Source organism: Neovison vison, chromosome 8 (assembly GCF_020171115.1).
Source record: "Neovison vison isolate M4711 chromosome 8, ASM_NN_V1, whole genome shotgun sequence".
In the NCBI taxonomy this organism is placed as follows: domain Eukaryota; kingdom Metazoa; phylum Chordata; class Mammalia; order Carnivora; family Mustelidae; genus Neogale; species Neogale vison.
Genome location: NC_058098.1, coordinates 107,258,372 through 107,276,312, shown reverse-complemented (window position 1 = coordinate 107,276,312; position 17,941 = coordinate 107,258,372). Strand labels below are relative to the sequence as shown.

General features: G+C 50.8%; 1 long non-coding RNA gene across 1 annotated transcript; it reads right to left on the bottom strand.

The window, feature by feature from the left end:
- Window positions 1-2,017: 2,017 nt before the first annotated feature.
- On the bottom strand, window positions 2,018-5,693 carry LOC122915762. Its single transcript, XR_006386089.1, has 3 exons — window positions 5,669-5,693; window positions 3,296-3,413; window positions 2,018-2,035 (listed from the first exon to the last, which is right to left on the bottom strand). It is a non-coding gene; the product is annotated as an uncharacterized LOC122915762 (long non-coding RNA).
- Between the last annotated feature and the right edge of the window lie 12,248 nt (window positions 5,694-17,941).

The following is a 17,941-nucleotide window of genomic DNA, read 5'->3' as shown; positions in this document are numbered from 1 at the left end:
ATCCACCCCTCCCGAGGGTCTGGAGCCCCCCGGGAAGGGCCCTCTGCCTCCTCACTGTGACCCTGGAGGGGTCTCCCTGAGGAGACAAGCCTGGCCTCCCAGGGCTGCTGCTTCTTCAGCAGGGACTAAAGGGCGGGCTGCAGGCTGACTCCGCATTCTTGCTCTGTCCTGTCCTCAGAAAGAGATTTGTCGCTGCAAATCAGAGAGGTAAAATGGCAACAAGGGGGAGCCTGGAGCGGCCTGGTGCCAGGAGCGCTGAACGTCTGACTCTTTGATCTCAGCTCAGGCCTGGATCTCACGCTTGTGAGTTCAAGCCCTGTGTGGAGCTCCACACCTCTACTTAAAATAATAAAATAAAATAAAATGGCAACAGTGCAGGGTAGAGAACAGGGGGAGGTGGTGTGGGACAAAATACTTTGAAACTAAACAACACAATTGCAAATAATCCGTGGGTCCACAAAGAATTCGAAAAGGAAATTAGAATGCATAATGAGAAAGAAAACAATAAAAGTTGGAGGATAATCCTAAAGTCATGCTTAGAAATTAGAGCACTAAAAGCTTATGTTAGAAAGGAACAGAGGCACCTGGGTGGGGCAGTCGGTTAAGGAGTCCAACTCTTGATTTCTGCTCAGGTCATGATTTCAGGGCCGTGGGATAGAACCCCACATCAGGCTCTGCGCCAGCAGGCAATCTGCTTATCCCTCTCCTACTGCCCCTCCCTCAGCTCGTGCTCTCTCTCTCTCAAATAAATAAAATCTTCAGAAAAGAAAAGAACACTACAGAACCACAATCCCCCCTTCCACATTCAGAAACTTGAAAAGGAGAACAGGTTAAGCCCAAAGTCATGATAAGAAAAGGAATATTAAACAGAAGGAATCCATGAAGTAGAAAACAGAAATCTAAGAGAGAAAGTCAATAAAATTAAAAATTGGTTATTTAAAAACACACATAACATGGAGAAATCTCTACATCAATCTTTCAGAAGAAAACATCCGAGGAAATCTTATGACCTAGGTGCTGCAAAGAGCCCTTGGGAGCTGGAAAGAGTTACATCACAGTCATCATGCTGAAGGAAAGAAGCCAGAGGGGAAAGAAAGAATGTTACTACGGGATCCCAGGTTTATAAATATCCTAGAGAATGTGGGGCACCTGGGTGGCTCAGTGGGTCAAGCCTCTGCCTTCGGCTTGGGTCATGATCCCAGGGTTCTGGGATCCAGCCCTGCATTGGGCTCCCTGCTCCCCCCGCCCCCCCGTCGCCTGCCTCTCTGCCTACTTGTGATCTCTCTCTGTCAAATAAATACATAAATAATCTGTAAAAAAAAAAAAATCCTAGAGAATGCTAACTGATCTTCACACAACAACGCCAGCAGCCCTTGCAGGGACCCCATCCCAGGCTAAGACCACCTCAGCTTTCCCATACCTTGAACTCAACCAACCTCCCCAATCTAGCCTATGTATCTTCCCGTACCCCACTTCCATATAACTGGGACTCTTCTCACTCTGCAATGCCTTAATAAGGGCTCAAGCTGATGCGGCCTGGATGTTCTCCCCCTCTTTCCACAGTCTATACGTGATGTTCCCTCTAAGCCCAGAAACAGCATTCTGCCCAGGAGGCAATCGGCCTCAGGAAAGGCCCAGGGACAGTCCCCCTGAACCAGGAACGCAGCCAGGGCAACTCTCTGCGAAGCCCGGCCCCGGTCACCTGGCCCTTGCCCAACCCACCATGTCACCCTGTGACCCCACAGGCTGATTCCGCCTAAAATTCCACTCCCCACTGTGGGCGCCCCATCTCAGGGTTGAGGTCCACATCGACAGAGGGTCTGACTCAGGGAATACTTCTCAGCCTTTATAAGCCTTCCTGAGCCAGGGCTGCCAGCGACAGGGGCCCTCACGCGCCAGTTTCCCGCAGGCCTAGCTCATCACAGTCCAGGTTTCAAGTTTCTCGAAGTCGGTGCCTCATCAGTTTTCTTCTCCACTGCACGCAGAAGGCGGCAACTTCCAATTCTTCTGGGTCTGAGGAAGGTGGTCTCAAGCCCTGGAGGAGAGAGAGGTAACTTTGGGTACTAGGGGGCACCGTGCACACTCACTGGTGCTCTGGCTTAGTTAGCGGACTCCGCTGAGAGAGGGTCGAGCTGATTTTCTGACATTCTAACCCTAATTTTTTTTTCCAGTTAATTAATTTATTTATTTATTAAACTTTACACCCAACATGGGGCTCAAACGTCACACGTTCTTCGACTGAGCCAGGCCAGGCACCACTGGCCCTAATTTAAAAGAGATCAAGGTTGGCTCACCTGGGTGGCCCAGTTGGTTAAGCGGCTGCCTTCGACTCAGATCATGATCCCAGTGTCCTGGGATCGAGCCCCATGTCGGGCTCCCTGCTCAGTGGGCAGCCTGTTTCTCCCTCTCCCTCTGCCTGCTACTCCCCCAGCTTGTGCTCACACACACTCTCTCTCTCTCTCTGTGTCAAGTAACTAAATGAAATTAAAAAAAAATTTTTTTTAAAGGTCAAGGAACTGTGTTTGAAGAGGTCTTCTGAATTAGAGCCCACTCATTCTCTCACTCGGGAAAGAAGTGCAACAGAGCAAAGGATCCTATGTCGGTCACCATCAAAGGTTCTGAGAACGTAGCCAATTAAAGATTTCTCTCTCTACCCCAAATTCTGCCTCCTTTGGGATTTTGCTTTATGCGAATTATCCGTGGGTCTTGGGCCCATGGCCTAAGCAGAACTGGGCCACAGGCGCACGCTGCCAGGACCAAGTCCCACTCTCAAGTTCTCCAGCACTCAAGCAGCCCGAGGGCTGGGCTGTGGGGTGCCGTTGTGGGGCTGGGACTGTGGCCAAGCCAGCAGGGAGGGACAGACACTGCTCCCCGAGGAGCAAGGCCTGAGCTTTTCTGTCAGCATTCTTTATATCCAAAAGACTGGAGCCTATAGCTAAAATAGGCACATTTTTCAAATGTTTTTCATTGGGTGTGCGTATCCTACGTGCTCTTTGCGCTTAACGGGTACGAAGTTTCCTTCAACTGGACATGAACATTCTCCTTCGATTTAGCTAGCCTCCATGCAGCAGCCCACAATTCTAGGTCAGTGGCTTCATGGAGTCAACTTTTTAAAAATTTTTAGTTGCAGGGGGACAATAGAGTGATCCAACACTTCCATCCATCTCCCAGGGCTCATCAAAAGGGCACGTGCAGTTTACATTTTAATAAATGTTCCCTTCAACCGGTGAGCCTGAGCCCCGGTGCCGTGCGTGTGCAGTCTCTGCCAATGCCGGCTTTTGGGGTCAGCACCTACCCGGAGACTCGCAGCTTCCGTGGTCCTCACGGTCTTGGAGACAGCCCGCAGGAGCTGCTCCGCATTTTCCAGCAGGAGCTCTTCAGAGGACCTGCTTCTCGCCAGCGAGGCCTTCACGCTGGAGCGTTTAGGGGAGGGAAGCAGACAACGTTACACCAGGTAAGAGGAGCGATCTCAAATACGCCCATACCAGAAGGTTCTACCATGGGAGCCTCTTCTGGAAAGCTGGAATGCCTTTTTATTGGGACTCTGAGAAGAAAATAACCCAAAGGCAAAATTTCACGTGTTAAAATAAAATTTATATGTTAACACTAAAAAGCATGAACCGTATAGTACCTACAGTTCAAGAAGTGTGTTTTTCTAGAAAATAATGGAAGAAAAGCAGCAGAGCGCGTGGCAACATCTCTAGATGCTGAGCAGAGCAAGAGATTTCGCACTGGATTGCACTCAGGACTTCAATGTTCTCCTCCAAGATCACACGAATTCCATTACACACCTCGATGACTTTTGTTTAAATTGCGTGTAACTGGGTTGAGTTAGACAAGCTGGCTTTCCACAAAGGCAAATACAGATGTGAAATACAAAGTTCATTTAACTTTGGTAAAATCTCGGGACCTACATGCTTTAGAAGACTGGGAGCTTGATAAATACGTCTGTATTCATCATGCCTGTGGACTTCCCGTATTTCGGATGCATTGACTCTTAGAGCCCTGCTGACGTTGGAACGACCGCCCCTCCCAGGGTTTGCCACTGGCCAGAGAGAGTAAACGACCCATTGACCCGGACACGGGCAAACCAGCCCATGCCCCGAACACCTCCTTTTTGGCGCTCTCTCCCTAGAGGCTGCAGCCCTTATCACCCCAGGGCCAGGTACCAATTAGAGATCATCTCTACATTCCTGGGGCCGCTTGAAAATACTCAATCTAACCTGTCTTAAACCTGTTTGCTTCCTTTTCCTGCCTTGCCTATTTCTTCCCACGAAAACCCCAGGACAGGCTTTCATCGTGTTTCTCCCTAGCTCCCGCTGCTTTCTGACCAACCGTGGTGCTTCCCTGTGCAGCCCTGCCTGGTACGCCATGCCTCCTGTTTCTAGGGACCTTCTTCCTCCAAGCCAGTCTTTTCCACATTTCCACATCTTACCGTACCTGATAGAAACAAATCCCAAGTACCCTTATAACAGTACCCTTAACTGAAATGCAGAAATTAATTGCAGTTCCTGTATCCTAAGTACAAAGGGTTGGGTAGCTATCCTTGAAATGGCTGTGTACCTGAAATAGTATTTTCCAGAGAACAGGAACCATGTTTTATTTTTAAAGAATTGTCTAAAAAAATTCACATACCCTGTTCTTGGCAATGTTATTTTTACGCCTCCTAGCGACCGATAATAATTTTAACTATCAAGCTTTCCCATAATATAAGAATATCACGAGTATGGGTCTGGTACTGACAAATATGCCAATGCGGGTGTTGGGAGACTTGGGCTGGAAGGAAACCATCCCATGCTTACATTAGGATGTTTGGCGTTTTTTTTTTTTTTTTTAAGATTTTATTTATTTACTTGTCAGACAGAGAGAGCGCACAAGCAGGAAGAGCAGCAGGCAGAGCAGGCAGAGGGAGAAAGACTCCCCACTGAGCAGGGAGCCTGACGCAGGGCTCGATCCCAGGGCCCTGGGATCATGACCTGCGCCAAAGGAGCCACCCTCGTGCCCTTGATGAATAAATCCTAACGTAAGTGTTGTACTGCTACAGTTTTCCTTAGGCTGACGACATTCACAGTGCTTTCACTTTGTAATTAAGGTATTTTAGACAACTGGTTTTTTGGTTAGATATGATTGGTACAAAAACAAATAGAGAACGAATGCTCAAAACGTAAACATGACTACAAAGTAGAGATGAGTCATTTCTGTTTCTGGATGAACTCTGACGCCATGTGAGCAAGCAGGGACGGCTGGAGCAGGTGCACAGTGCCGTGACCGGAGGGGGATCCTTGCAGGGGAACAGATGTTCTGATGTGTCTGATTTTTAAACATTCCTTATACTTACTTTATGTTCACACCTCCTCGGAATCTAGCTTGGCATGTTAAATCTTCTTCTTTTTTTTTTTTTCTTAAGTATATTGCCAGATATACTATTTTGGGGATAAAAGGAGAAATGACCATGACTTAAAATATATTTTTTGGTCCTCTGTAATAATTATCTGTATTTTCAACTTCTGTTTAGCATTTTCATCATAAATGTAGACTCTTGGAGGAAACATTTTTAAAAGTATACAAAAAAACCAAAAAGCAAAAGAAAATCTCCCCCCTTCCTAAGCCCTTCTTCTGGTTCTCTAGAAGGCAGAGCACAGCCGTGGCCCCCAAAGCCATTTCCTACCTGGAGATGATGCGGAGCTGGTTGCTCATCATCTGAATCTGCTCTACCACACACAAAAGCTCCTGGGAACATCTTCGATCAATGCAGTTCTTAGCAATGATGCGGATAAGTCTGGCGAAGTTTTCTCCAGAAGTTGCAATTTTCCTGGCAGAGGTAATGAGCTGATCTTTGGTCTATATCAAAGAAATGGGAGGCTTAGAAGTCGATCAACAGCGCCCTCCCAGTTTTCCCTAAGAAATGGGTGGCGAATTAGAAAGCATCCAACGGGGCGCCTGAATGTCTCAGTCAGTTAAGCGACTAACTCTTGGTTTCGGCTCAGGCCAGGACCTCGGGGTCATGAGATCAAGCCCTGAGTCAGGCTCCACGCTTAGCACGGGGTCTACTTGGGATTCTCTCTCCCTCTCCCTCTGCCCTTTCCCCTGTCCACACTCACTTGCACGTTCTCTCTCTAAATAAAAACAAACAAAAATATTTTATTTTTTTATATAGCCTATATAGCATCCAAAACTTGTTTGTCCGCAGGGTACGTCAGCCCCAGAATGAACACATTTTAGCTTGGTCTAAATCCATGATCTCCCGAACCTCCTCCAAAGGCTTCAGGACCAGCCACGCAGAAGCTCACTCTCCTGAAAGCCAGCAGAATGAAGCAGTCCGCACCCAGGCTCCTGGGGGGAAACCGCTGTAGGGAAGGCAGCCCAGCCTCCTCATGGTCTACCCCTTTTCCCACAAGGAGCCATGGCCTGCACTGGCTCGGGGTACTTTCAGCAGACCCAGGGCAGAGATGAGGCCGCTAAGAAGGGTCAATCAGGTATGGGGAACATCCAGGCTGAAGGGGATCTCGGCTGGAGCAAAGGTGCAAAGGACTACAGTCCCGTGTAGAGCTTCCTAGCTGGGAAACAATCACTATGGGGTAGAGACAGAAAACAGAACCTTTAATGCAAATAAAATCTTAAACATCACAGTGAATGCTGAAGCAACCACAAATCACATGAGAATAATCTTGTGTAGACCCCCACCATGAAAGGAGGTGCTTCCTTTTTCTGTCTTTCCAGTGGACCCCACCTTCCTCCTTGTTTCCTCTACCTCCACCCCAGCCTCTGGGCTGAAGCGTGGCTGACATGGCTGGTTCTAGGTTAGTGTCACGGGTCTAACATTCTGCTTCAGGAAACCCTAGGTCCCCCACTCTAGGGCTGCCAGTATTCCCCTCACCAGCTATTTTAAACTGTTTTCTCTTATTGAGTTTGGTGGTTAAAATCTGGAAGGTATTAACACAGATTTGGGAGGTTTGTGGGAGAATTCTGCAGAGGGACTCCATCTTCCCAGGCACTAGGCTCACTAGTAAAGACCATCATTTGACTGTTCTGTCATTTCCCCTTATGTGTACATTCCCCCAGGGAACTCCACGGGGTGGAAGGTCAAGCATATTCCTGGTCCCTCAGCCACACGGCATGGCCAGCACCCAAGTCCTATATAAATGAGGCTGTCTGAGATGTTTGGAAAGAAAATGGGAGTCAGTGAGAAGTAACCACTTCCCCTTCTGAGGGAATGACCCCTGGGTAGTCAGTGAGAAAGTAGGTGGTTGAACTGAGCAGGGCAATGAAAAGTCTGAGTCTTGGGTGTGGTGGGGGGCTGCTGGGATTGAATCAAGACGAGGGATAAAGAGAACTAGAACAGCCACACATGATTGAACTTGGCCTCCAAAGGCCAGTGGAAAGCAGCCCTTTCCTCTTCAGGCTGTGCTGGCCCCTAATGGCTATCCATTGGAAGGTGACAGCTCTGTTATTTCTGAGAGAATTTCGTTTAAGATTTTATATATTTATTTGAGAGAGAGAAAGCAGGAGAGAACAAACAGGGGGGGCAGCAGAGGGAGAGGGAGAAGCAGGCTCTCCGCTGAGCAGGAAGCCCAACGCGGGGTTCATTCCCAGGACCCTGGGATCATGACCTGAGCCGAAAGCAGAGGTTTTAACCCACTGAGCCACTCAGGCGCTCCTATTTGGGGGAATTTTTTAAAGATGTAAATAGCCCCCTTCAGTTCATCCTTTGGGGATACAAACGAGTCCTTGATTTTAGAGAGTTGCAGTTTCTGACAAATGATCTTTTCCTGGTGCAGTAAAACCTAGACTTCATGATTGAGCCCAAAAGATGAGGGGCAGAGAGCAGTGAACTCTAGGACACACCCAGATAGAGAAAGAAGAGAGCACGGTAGAGCGTTATGTGCCCATCAGCCCAGAGCCTGGCCCTTCTTTTCTAGGAGCTGCCCGGCCTGGTCTGTCCCAGCTCCCACATCAGCCATTGTGGGAGCACGACCCCCATGGTGCCCAGCCCCTCCACCTCGGCAAAAGGCGAAGTACCAAGATGGGTCCTCTCCTCCTCAGACTCTCAGCCATCAGGAGCACCTCTGCGGCCATCTCGCGGGTAATCTGGATGATTCTGCTCCCCCCGTCTGCGCCGCCATCCTCCGGGAGGGGCTGGTCCAGCTCAGGGTTCAGCCAGGCCAGGGCACTCAGGGAGCTGGATGTGGGGCTGCCGGGCTGCTCCTGCAAGAGGACAGGTACAGCTAATGAGACTCCAGATGCCCAGGCCTTCAACTACTGGGTGGATGGCCCTCTCACCACTTTTCAAGGAAGAGTGGGAGTCAAGACGGCTTCCTGATTCTCTGCATGCCAGCTGCTCGAGGTGGTTTTCTCCAAGTACATAGGAAAACCATGAATCCCTATTACTAGATGCTCCATTCATCCAGAACTTTCATAAACCAGAACCTGGTATACTCAGATCCCAGTATGGTTCCAATATCCCCTTTTCTCTCCTTCTGTGAAGTGTCAGGCCTTACATGGGAGAAGGGAGACTCTATAGCTCCTAGAGGAAATTTGGGAAGCCTTGAGTATTCCTTGGGGACCCAGACACTTTCTCACCAATCACTCCACGTGAAAGGACTTTGAAGTTCTGATATGAATAATTAGGAATATTCTCCTATGGATGTGTTATTTTTTCAAGTGAGAAAAAGAGTTACCACTGGCACCCAGAAGTGAGCAGGCATGCATAGCTAGGCCAGGTAATTTTTTTTATTGGATACTTCGTGGAGCCTCTCCTTAGCCTTTTCCAGACTCGAATTGAGACAAGTTGTTCTGGCTTCAAGCCAAATCCAAAAGCAGAGGATCAGGACTGGCCTTGATGTCTCTCCACCCCAACCACCAGATCCTGAGCTACTGAGGGCAAGGGTATAGGTGGGCAGGGAACAGGGTGGGAGGGACCTCCAGGCCTGCCCCCAATACCTGTTCTTCCCCAAAACCCCGGAGTAGCATCCTAATGCCTCAGAAGGGATAGAACTATTAGATGTCGCTTTTGGAAAAGTATGAGGTCCTGAGCATGATAAATTCTATCTAAATTGGGAGATAGAAGTTCCTGATTCTGTTTGATCGCAGGCTGTTAATGTAACAAATGATTGGGCAAAAGAAGAATAGAAATCAAAGGTTAAGTGTTCCAGTCCTGTGGAGAGACCTCCCCGTGTCCCTTCCACTCCCGCCTTGGTAGGTGGCTACGTTCTGTCTTTGTCATGCTCCCCCACTGCTAAGCACACAGGAAGGGGTCTATAGCTAATGGTGTGGAACCAGGAGACCAACCATCCCAGGAAGGCATGGGGTGAACTGTATCCATTTGGCTGTTGCTACAGAGCTCAGGCGGGTACGGAAGTTGCCCTGCGACAGACGAGGGGGCGTGAGTCTGCGGCCAGGAGACCGCAGAGGACAAGATCCAGGGGGCCCGCCCTGGGATCTGGGTGTTCCAAAGCCGTGCATTTGGCCCCAAGCTTGGCCCAGGAGGAAGCAGAGGTAACAGCTGTTAAGGCTGTGGGAAGCATCCTAATGCCTCAGGCTCGACTCAGAAGCTGTCCAGGTGAGGAAAACAGCAACCAGCCAGCTGCGTGGCTGAAGGTGGTACAGAGTTCCGTAGTGAAGGCTTAGGTTCAAGCTGCTTTTCTCTCCAGCCATCAAGTATTCCCTTTCACACCAGGAGGACATCTCCAGCTACGAGCTCACCTCAGAGCTTTTATTGCTTGGAGAGTCCTCGCCACCCTTGCAGACAAGACAGATCCCCTGCTTCCTCTGAAACTCAACTGGAGACTGCCTTCCTCTTAGGAGACCTCTAGAACTTCTGTTTCATTCCTTCCACGACCACTTTGCCCTGAACTTGAGTCCCTTCCACACTTGTAGTCTGTCTTTAGCATCCTTGCAAAGAGGTAAAATCACTTAGTGGGCCCTGCAAAGCAGCAGCATCTGTGCTTGCTTTGAAGGATCTGAAGGAGTAAGACTGAGGCCTGAACGCTGGTAACAGATCTATCTGAGGTCTTCTGTGTTTGTGCACATGGAGGAATCATCGGGTTCGTTATTGTTTCATGCTGCTTCTTCAGTTAAATAGTCCCCTGCCTTCTGAAAACTGTTTGTCAGCCTTCTTTTAGACAGACTGGGATGTCCCTGAATGCTGGGAGGAGTGAGCTTTTCTGGAGAAGGACCAAATTACACTGAGGTCCTCAGCTTACCCAGATGGGGCATAGGTCTTCTTACCCTGGAGTAGGTGAGAAGAGAGAGAAAGGGAGAGAATCCACCCTAGACTAAGACTCAACCACAGTGACTGCAAACAAGGGTAAAAATGGCAAATGTGCGATCTGTGGTCCTTGAGTCAAAGGTTAAGAAAGCAGAAAATAATTCTTTTCAACTCATGTCTCATTTTCAACTGCCAGGGACTTTAAGCACCCAAAGCCAGATGTCTGGCTTTGAAGAGTCTCCAGGCTCTGCAATAAGGGAAAAGGCCTTGCACTGTGTGTAAGATCCCCTTACCTGGAATGAAGAATTTCCACTTGTGACTTCCAAGTGCCCAGAAGACACAGAACCGCTTCCCAAACCCACATCCTTCCTCAGCAGGTTCTCTCAGGCTCACTGTTTGAGGTGTTGATCTGGGCTAGACAGCAGGTGTGTCTCTGCCCCCAGGGAGTGGGACAGTGGCACAGACAGATACTATGCATGGTGATTCTCCCTTTTCTGCAGGCTCTCGCATGGTGGGGCGGGGGGGCGCTAAAGGCAGAGCCACTGTCCCTATTGGAGTGATGTGTGTAGGACCGTGCTTCCTCTGGGATAGGAACCTTGGAACATGAGGCCTTGCTCCTCGCACAGGGGAAACCAGCTTCCAACAGGAAAGAGGACGCCCCTTCGTGGACAGGAGTGGTGATGAAGGCTGAACGGTTCTCTTCACCAGGGGGTGTCAGACCTGGGCGGCAAGCCTCACCTGTCCTGCTGCAATTGTGTGAAAGTCTCCTGGCAGGAGGTTTTGACCAAAAGGGGATGCATCAGGGGAATGGAGAGAAATAGAATGTTCTTGAAGCCAGTGGCAATAGGTAAGTGTCAGAAAGACCATATGCAGAAACAGATAAGGAGGAGACTGCAGGCTACTGATTTCATGAGACAAACAGCTATGGAGCAAGGTAGGCCTGAAAGACAGCTGGAATCTGAGGCGAGAGGCCTTAGGCTGTAGAGGAAAAGGCACTGTGCCTGCTCTCTTCCCAGCTACTTTGGGAAGAGGGTCCCCTCTCATGGTAACGACCCTTCAGGGAGAGAAAGGAATTCAAGAGGAAGGGGGTGGAGGCACAGGGTCTGGTCAGCTTTGCCTTGGGAGAAGGCCCTGGGAAGGGCTTGGAAGGGCCCACGCAGCCAAGCATAAGGTCATGAAGGGGATGGATCGAGTTGTGCATAAAACGCCGGGCTGAGCACATCCGCAAGGGGATTTTTTGGCCATCACCAACCTACTGTACCTACCACTGACTTTGGTCACAGCAGGTCTAAGTAAATCAAACATCTGGGCTCCCCAGTGGCTGAATGTCCTGTCTGGTGCCCTAGAAGGAAATGTCTCCGTGTGGAAGGTGCCCAACAGACCCAGCACCCTTCCGACAAACTTTCTGCCTAGGCTGCTTCAAGTTGGGTCCCTACCATTTGCCAACAGAAGAACCCCGACTGGGGCGGGGAGGTAAGATCACAGAGGCCAAGGCGGCACCAGGCAGTCTGACCCACAGGAGGGGTGCTGTCGGTCACAGCGAGGGGAACCACTTCCAGTCGGGGCAATGGGGAAGAGCTTCACAGAGGTCCACAATCACAGCTGCCACGTAGAGGAAGGACACTTTCTACATCCCTCCAGGCAAATGTGAGGATTTTACATGGAAGCTTTCAGTTAACCCTCTGCCAGAAGAGTGTCAATGTTCCCAACCCAGCTCAGAAGCTTTGGTGAGGTCTCAGAGCTACGAAATGCTGGAGGCAGGCAGAGTCCCAGGCAGTGAGGTTCGTGATCTCAGATTCCAAAGGCCGTGCTACTCTGTACTGCCTGCCAGATGTGAATTACACAAGTGGGCACCAAGACAGCTTTTTCTGGAACTTGGCAGTGGCCTGTGGTTACTAGAAAGAAGGCTGTGGTAGGGGAGAAAGAAAGATGCTGACTGCCCTACCTTTTCCGGCTCTGCCGCGATTGTCCCGGGGATGGCTGGATCGGCAGCACAGGTCCCTGCTGATATCCCTGGGGTGTTTTGGGGGGCAGCACCCTGAGAATCCACACTACCCACTGCAACAGCTCCTGATGCACCCTCGTCACAGCGGAGCTGGGGCTGGGCAGCGTCCTGTTCATCCCTGGGTTTCATCACTGTTGTCTCCTCACTGGGCTTCAGGCACTGGGCCAGGAGTCTCCAGGCCTCAGTGTGACCACCCTTCCAGGCCTGGAGCTGGGCTACAGCACAATGGGCCTTGGCTGCCCACTCCCACTGAAGCCAGTCCAGGGTGTGCATTCTCCACTCTTCTGGGAGTTCTTGGAGTACTGGGACCCTCTGGGCCACCTCCTTGGTAAGGATGAGAATGCTCTCCAGAGCCATAAAAAGATCTTCCTGGCTGGGCCCAGACTCCTGACTTCCTGCCACGATTCCCTGTGCAGCTTGGATAGCAGACACCATTCTTTCCAGGGAGCTTTCTGGTCTGGTCTGAGGTTCTTCACAGACAGGGAGGCTTGGACAGACGGCATCTTGGAAGGCATGTTCATAGTCGGCATTGATGATGCTGAGGTGGCCTGTCAGGGCCTTGGCTCGAAAGGACAGCTCCAAGCAGAGAAGTTCAAAGCGTGTGGACAGGCTGGGAGATGGTTTGGGGGAAGAGGCCAGGATCTCGGCCACATCCAGCACAGCATCTGTGAGCACATGAATTTCCCTGAGCAAAAAGGAGACCTCACCTTTTACATGCACATCCCCACACAGAAAGCTAGACAGCTTGGCAGCCTCTTGTAGCCTCTGAGAACCATCTGCTACCTGGGCCAACCCTTCCTGCAGTCCCTGCTGGTCCTTCATGGCCTGTCGCAGGGGCAGTAAGAACAGGCCTTGTCTCCTGCTGAGTCTCTCCATGCACTGGAGTAGGTCTTGGACAGCCACTGACCATAGAAGGCACCCATCGTCCATGTTCTCCTTGCATGACTTAGGGGTCCCAAGACCATCAGAAGCCAGAATCTTGTCCAACAGCTGTTTAGCTTGGGTCTCTACCTCCTCCAATCTGCCTTGCATTTGTAAAAGTGTTTCTGGATGCCCAGTCGAGGCAGGATCCTTCTTCCTCAAGCCCACAGGCCCACTTTTGGCTGCTAGTTGAACCATTGAGGCTAAATTCTGCTGAAGCTCCATGAACACTGCCGTGTTCGCTGGAAGATCAGCTGCTGGGTTGCGACAAAGTAGCTGTTGACACAGAAGGTACCAGTCACCAGCCCTGGCCACCAAATCCTGCCCAGTTTCCCTGGGTCTCCCAGACAGCTGGAGAGCCACTTCCAGAAGCCCATCACTTCTAGCAGCTGTGCAGTGTGCTAGCTCCCTTGCTAGGTCAGTAACAGAAGGTGCTAGTGTTGGGGTTTCTTGGAATCCAAGCATCGTCTCTGACCCCACTGGTCCCTCCCCAGCCAGGGCCTCCTGAGGTACATCCACAGCTGCCTCCTGCTCCTGCAAGCTGGTGCTAGCTGTGGTCACTGCCTGGTGGCTCTGGCTCTCTACATCAAGGACGAGTTTGCTGATGGCTGGTAACAGAGACTCCCTCCTCTGTGTATGGGTGTCAGGAATCAGGGAGCAAGAAAGACTGTCCCTCGGTGGATAGGAAGTACCTGAGTTGCTTTTCTCCAACCCAGGTTCCTCCTGGTGCTTGGGTGCAGGATCTGTAGAGTTCTGAAGGCTGGGGAGAAAAAAGTAAGGTCGTCCCTTAGCAGTGTCAAACCTTTGGACCTGGTCCCGGAGAGGGCTGAGGATATCTGGGTGGTTAGTCCCATCCAGCCCCTCTTGGATGCTCTGGGCTGAAGAGATCAGATGTTTTGCCGTGGTTAGAAACGCATCTGTGCACTGAGCGTCGTGCACACCTGAACAGCACTCAGCAGCTGCACTGAAGAACAGGGAAGACTGCTCCAGCTGCTGGATCAGGACTCTCAGGCCATTCCGGAAAATGGGATCTCGATGTTGGCCCACATACCTGTTCATCACCTGTACTATGTGTGTGGCTCGACCCTGTAAATATGCCACAAGGCCGGGAAACTCTTTGGAATCTCCACTCCTCAAAGCCCATGTAAACAAGTCCAAGTGGTTGGTCATTTCCTTAATGGACACACTCAGGAACTCAGGAATATGGAGAACGTCATCGAAACATGCCAACAGGCCTTCAGAGGCCTTGGTCCATGCATGAAGCAGGGCCTGCAAGGTATCAGGGCTCCAGTCCAGACCAGACCTTTGGGGGCTTTGTGAAAAAAGTTGTTGTGCTCTGACCACAAGCCCCCAAAGTCCTGCCATGGCGACCTCCATGTCTTTGCCGGTTTGTTGTCGGGGGCAGCAAACCAAAACCAAGTGAGCCACTCTGAGCATCTGCTTGGCCTGGTCACGGAAAGCAACATGGAAAAGCTGGAGTTTCTTCGACAAGGCCTCAGCATGGAACAGGGATCCGAATGGACGAGCAGCCAAGGCGGTCTGGACCAGTCTTTGAAGGGCACTTCGCGTGTCAGTGAACGTGTCCAGGATCTGGTGCAGCAGCCCAGCCCGGACTCCCTGGGCAAGGGCCTCGGTTGCGGCCTGCAGCGCCGCGCACTCCGGCCCTGGCTCCGGGCTCCCGGGAGGCCCCTGGATCCGACCCAGGCGCCAGGCGCCCAGCAGCTCCAGCAGCTGGCCGCAGGGGGCCACCAGGCGCAGCCTCTCGGGTGGCGCTGAGCAGGCGGCCAGGCGCATGCAGTGCCACAACACGGCGGCCAGCAGCGCGTCCACTGGGCCGCAGCGCAAGCGCTCCGGCGCGGGCGCCGCCAAGAGCTCGCGCATTTGCCGCAGGCGCCAGGTGAGCGCACCGGCCGCTGGGGCCGCGGCTCTGGGCTCCAGCTGCGCCAGGAGCTCGCCGAGGGTCTTCCTGGTCTGGGCCAAAGTGTGGAGCTGGGAAGCGGCCAGCTGCGGGTCGCGCGGACGCTGCCGGTGGCCTCGAGCGGCCTCAAGCAGCGCGAGGACGCAGCCTCGCAGCAGGTGGCCGGCGCGGCCCAGGCGCTCCCCAAGTCCGCGAGCTGTCAGGCCGCCCAGGCGGAGCAGCACCGAGGCCAGGTCCGCGAAGGGGCCGCGCAGCGAGGCCGCGTCCTCCCCGTGCTCCAGCGCATCCAGGCAGGTCAGGCACCACCCCGCCGCCTGCACCATCTTCCTCGCCATCACCGCGTCTTCAAGGAGCAGGACCTGTTCGGACAGATGGCGGCGGGGGGGGCGCTTAAAAACGCTGGCACAGTCCAGGAGCGATAGCTGACAGCGGCAGCTGCTTCCCTACCCCCACCCTGCCCCAGTTTTACGAATAGGCGTTCCCCCCAGCATCCCAAGGCTGCAGAGTATAGAATCTCAGGGCCAAAACAAAACAACGCAAGGTATCTAGGAGTGACCTTTAAAGTAAATACTTGGCTTGGCTGAAAATGTGAGGCTTCCTAAAATTGAGCTCCATTTAATGGGAGGTCAAACTTGGGTTTGGAGTGGGCATCTCTAGGTTAGAAGGGGAGCAGTCAACTGTCTATGTGGTAACTGACACCTAAGGGGAAAGTGTTTAGGAGGGACCTACTGTTGGGAGAACTGTAAGAGGGACTATAGGAGAGACTTACTATTTGGATGATGATGATGGGGGCTGGAGAAATGGCCTGTCTAGGAAGTGACAGAGCGGGTACCCAAACACTTCCAACAGACTGCCCTTCTTCCCCTCTGCTCCTCCCATCAGCAGGTGCCCAGAAGCCCTTTGGCTTTGCCTCTCACATCGCCCCATTTCCAGTCTCACTTTAATGAGGGTTTGTTAAGTTGCCAATGCCGTCCCCAAGGAATTACCCCCATCATTAAAGGTTTAACGATGAATGTTAATATTGTAATGTTGAAGACATATAGATCCTACTCAGGAACAATGCCCCAACTTACAAGAGTTGTGTCATACAGTGGAATGTCAGGGAAATGGGGAGTATTTGGAAGCCAAGAGGTTATCCTGCCCTCCGCCCCCAAGATCCTTCCAGGAAAGCTTTCATTTTGGAGCCACTTTGCCAAATAGGTTAAGACTCACAGAGGTTTCAGCAGGCTCTCTCCCCAGAGCTCCTGGCCATGAGCCAGGTGAAAAATGAACCCCTCAGTGACACCTTTTTATTAGAGGTTGATAAACCAAGTGTCGGGGGTAAGGAGGCACATATGTGTTTAAGACCATAGACCCCAGGGTGCCTGGCTGGCTCAGTTGTTAACTGTCGACCTTCAGCTCAGGTCATTATCCCAGCGTCCTGGGATGGAGCCCCATATTGGGCTCCCTGCTCGGTGGGAAGCCTGCACCTCCCTCTCCCACTCCCCCTGTTTGTATTCCCTCTCTCACTGTGTCTCTCTCTATAAAATAAATAAATCTTAAAAAAAAAAAAACCCATAGACCCTAATTTAGTAGGTCTACTGGCTCCCTATGGCATCTTCCACATTTAGCATTTATTAAATTGGTAATGAAGTTGTGCTGTGAACTTACTGAAGCTTGGGTAAGGGATTTCTCTGCAAAGGTCATCCACTGTGGGAATGACGTGCCCAACCCATGCTTCGTTGCAATGAGCTATGTCCCACTAACCAACTAACCAGGTCTGATTATCAGCCTCACCTTGGTAGTATCCACCAAGATCTGTTGAGCTGTAGTCACTAGCTCCTCCTGGTGGCTGTGACATTCGGGCTGAAGATGGAGCTTCTGAGCTACCAGCTTGATGGTCCTCCCAGACAGGTTCAGAGACTCAGCAGTAGGCCCCATTTCCTCCCAGAGCCACTCCTCTTCAGGGTCTTCTGCCAGCCTGGACAGACACGTTTTCAGGCAGCAATACAGACATGTCCATGAATGGAATGATACAAAAAAGAAACATACCCATAAGCAGATTACGATACATAGAATTTACAGAGTACTATGGAGCTCTTAAAATGGTAAGGTAGGTGTGTATTAATGGTGATAAAAGCCTCTCCAAGACATAATGTTAAGTAAATAAAACCAAATTATAAAATAGCATGTATGGCAAGATCTCATGAGTTTTCAATTATGTACATATCTACATAAAGAACTATCTATCTAGATGGATAATCATCAAACTGTGGTTATAGCTTGGCATTTAAAAATATGTTTCATTGGGATGCCTGGGTGTCTCAGCCGGTTGAGCATCTGCCTTTGGCTCAGGTCATGATCCCAGGGTCCTGAGATCCAGTCTCGCACCAAGCTCCCTGCTCAGCTGGGAGCCTGCTTCTCCCTCTGCCTGCCTCTTCCCCGGCTTGTGCCCTCTCTCTCTCTCTCTGACAAATAAATTAATAAAATCTTTAAAAATAAAAATATGCTTCATTCCTTTTTGAATTGTCCTCATTTTCTCTGCACTGAACATGTATAATTACACAAAAACCCAAAGCCTCTTTTTGTAAGAAAGAATCTCTAGAATCTCATTTCAATCCATGTTATCAAGAGGAAAGGTTTTACATAACAAAAATCAATTTCCATGAACACAGATGTCCACAGCAACTGTTTTCATGTGATGCAAACACTTCCCTTTCAACAGTAATCCCTGATTACACCAGCAGAACAAGTCCTCTGGCCCCCTTGTGATTATTCTTTGTAAATGAAGCTGAGCTCTGTGCCTTTGGAATTGTAGGCTGAGAGAACACAGGAGTGCCAGCTGGGGTAGTCACTGAGAATTTCCTCTCTGCTTTTGGTCCCTTACATAGTGGCAGCTGATTTCAAAGCC